At 63.9% G+C, this 2,822-nt stretch overlaps 1 non-coding gene across 1 annotated transcript; it reads left to right on the top strand.

Annotated features, from left to right (window-relative positions):
- The first annotated feature begins 818 nt into the window (after window positions 1–818).
- On the top strand, window positions 819–937 carry LOC131872920 (5S ribosomal RNA). The gene has a single exon (XR_009370980.1). It is a non-coding gene; the product is annotated as a 5S ribosomal RNA (ribosomal RNA).
- Window positions 938–2,822: the final 1,885 nt, after the last annotated feature.

Below are 2,822 nucleotides of genomic sequence, written 5' to 3'. Positions count from 1 at the left end.
AGGGTGGGTGGGTGCCAAGGTGTGCTAGGTGGAAGCCCGGGTGGGTCGGCATCCCATGGGTGTCGAGTTGGGTGCCTGATGGGTGCTTCTTGTCAAGTTTTAGTCGTCGGGACTCATTTCGAGCCTTAGAGGTCGTTTCTTGTCCGGTTGCCCTGTCTTCGACCTGGGAACCCAATTTTGGTCCTCGGGTCCCATTTTTTTTTGTCTCGCATCCCACTTTTGGCCTGTGGCCTTTTCGGGGTCGATTCTCGTTTTGGGCATCAGAGCATGTTTCTTCTCCTAAAACCCAATATTTGTTTATTAAGTCTCGGAACACATTTTTGTTCTCGTGGACCCATCATGGGTCTTGGAACGCATTTGTGGTCCTTGGGTCCCATTTTGCATCCCGAAACTTGTGTTTTGGTGCTTGATCCCTATTTTGGGTGCCCACCTTGCACCAAGTGCGCACCCGGGGCAAACCGAGCGCCTTGGTGCACCGGGGCAAGATCGAGCGTGCACCCGAGGCGCCCCGAACATGCACCAAGGTGCACTCGGCCCACATGTGAGCGCAGGTCGTTGCGCCCGAGGTGGTGTGTGGGCACCGCGTTGCAGACGGGACACTGCACGCACACGACGCCCCGTCCAGGTGCACGCACGTAGGCCGGGCCGGGTGCACACCCGACGCCCTAGCAAGGTGCGCGCACCCGGGCAGGGCTCACACTTGGCGAACGGGGCGCACTTCGCGAGGGAGGGTGTGCACCTCGACGGGGGTGGGTGGCCGGGGTGGATTCGCACGTGGGTCGCGGTTTGCTAAGTACACACTGCGACAAGCTCATAACGGGTGCGATCATACCAGCGTTAGTGCACCGGATCCCATCAGAACTCCGCAGTTAAGCGCGCTTGGGCCGGAGTAGTACTAGGATGGGTGACCTCCCGGGAAGTCCCGGTGTTGCACCCTTTCTTAGTTTTTCGCCGGGCGTCGCAATGCTATTTGAATAAACCTTTTGCCCGTTTGCGTTCTCGTCGGGGCCGGGCCGGGCCGGGGTGCGCTGCCCGCACTACCGCGCGCGCGGGGGCGACACCGAGCGCGCACCCGAGGCGCCCCGAGCACACAGGCCACGGTGCAACCCGGGCGTTGTGCGCGCACCCCGGTGCGCCCGAGGTGCTGCGCGCGCACCCAGGTGAAATCGGTGTGCACCTCGGCCAGTGCGCGCTCGGTCGAGTCGCGCACGTTGGCCAAGGTGCACGGTGATGTTTCTTACTCTAAGGTTCCGCACCAGACGCCCGGGACAGGTGAGCGAAGCTGGGCGGGGCCGGGTGCGCGGCCGGGGCAGGTGCACGCAGCTGGAGAGAGCTTTGGAGCACACCAGAGGTGCCCACCTTGGAGCACACTTCGGAGCGCACCAATGATGCGCTCCATTCAAAAGTTTCCTGAAAAGGCAAAAAAAGTTGAGATTATAGAATTTCCCACTTGAGAGATTGTAAAAAAAAAAAATTTAAAATGAAGGAAACGCGGGTGCCAAGGTGTGCGCGCCCGGGTGCGCAGCCCAGCCAAGGTGTGCGCACCAAGGCGCCCACCCTGGCGAAGGTGCACGCAAGGTGCGCACCCGAGGCAAACCGGACAATTAACCCAACTTTCGACTTCGCGCGCACCTGCGCACCTTGGAGCGCACTTCGGAGCGCTCCTTGTTGCGCACCAATCTTGGGCACCTCGGAGTGCACCATGGCGCCCACCAAGGTGCGCACCCGGGGCAAACCGAGCTCCGACTTCGTGCGCACCTTGGAGCGCACGAAAGGTGCGCACCATGGCGCCCACCAAGGTGCGCAGCCCAGCCAAGGCGTGCGCATCAAGGTGCGCACCCTGGCGAAGGTGCGCACCCGGGGCAAACCGAGCTCCGACTTCGTGCGCACCTTGGAGCGCACAAAGGGTGCGCAACCCAGCCAAGGTGTGCGCACCCCGGGCAAACCGAGCTCCGAATCGTGCGCACCTTGGAGCACACTTCGGAGCCCTCCTTGGTGCGCACCGATGTTGCGCACCTCGGAGCGCACCCGGGGAAAACAATGCAATTAACCCGACTTTCGACTTCGTGGGCACCTCGGAGCGCTCTCGGGTTCGCACCTCGGAGCACACCGAGGTGCGCACCTTTGATGCGCTGCCTTCACCAATTTCCAGAAAAGGCAAGAAAACATTGAGAAGGTGTGCGCACCGAGGTGCCCACCCTGGCGAAGGTGCACGCGAGGTGCGCACCCGGGGCAAACCGGGCTCCGACTTCGTGCACGCCATGCTGCGCACCTTGGAGGGCCATGGTGCGCACCTTGGAGCACACTTCGGAGCGCTCAATGGTGCCCAACCCAGCCAAGGTGCCCACCGCGGCGAAGGTGCACGCGAGGTGCGCACCCGGGGCAAACCGGGCTCCGACTTCGTGCACGCCGCACCTTGGAGCACACTTCGGAGCGCTCCTTGGTGCGCACCAGGGCGCGCAACCCAGCCGAGGTGCCCACCCCGGCGAAGGTGCACGCGGGGTGCGCACCCGAGGCAAACCGGGCTCCGACTTCGTGCACGCCATGGTGCCCACCGCGGCGAAGGTGCACGCGAGGTGCGCACCCGGGGCAAACCGGGCTCCGACTTCGTGCACGCCGCACCTTGGAGCACACTTCGGAGCGCTCCTTGGTGCGCACCAGGGCGCGCAACCCAGCCGAGGTGCCCACCCCGGCGAAGGTGCACGCGAGGTGCGCACCCGGGGCAAACCGGGCTCCGACTTCGTGCACGCCATGGTGCCCACCGCGGCGAAGGTGCACGCGAGGTGCGCACCCGGGGCAAACCGGGCTCCGACTTCGTGCAC

The sequence above is a fragment of the Cryptomeria japonica genome, unplaced genomic scaffold, assembly GCF_030272615.1.
Source record: "Cryptomeria japonica unplaced genomic scaffold, Sugi_1.0 HiC_scaffold_889, whole genome shotgun sequence".
NCBI lineage: Eukaryota > Viridiplantae > Streptophyta > Pinopsida > Cupressales > Cupressaceae > Cryptomeria > Cryptomeria japonica.
The sequence above is the reverse complement of the archived record's forward strand: the minus strand, read 5'-3'. Positions and strand labels throughout refer to the sequence as shown.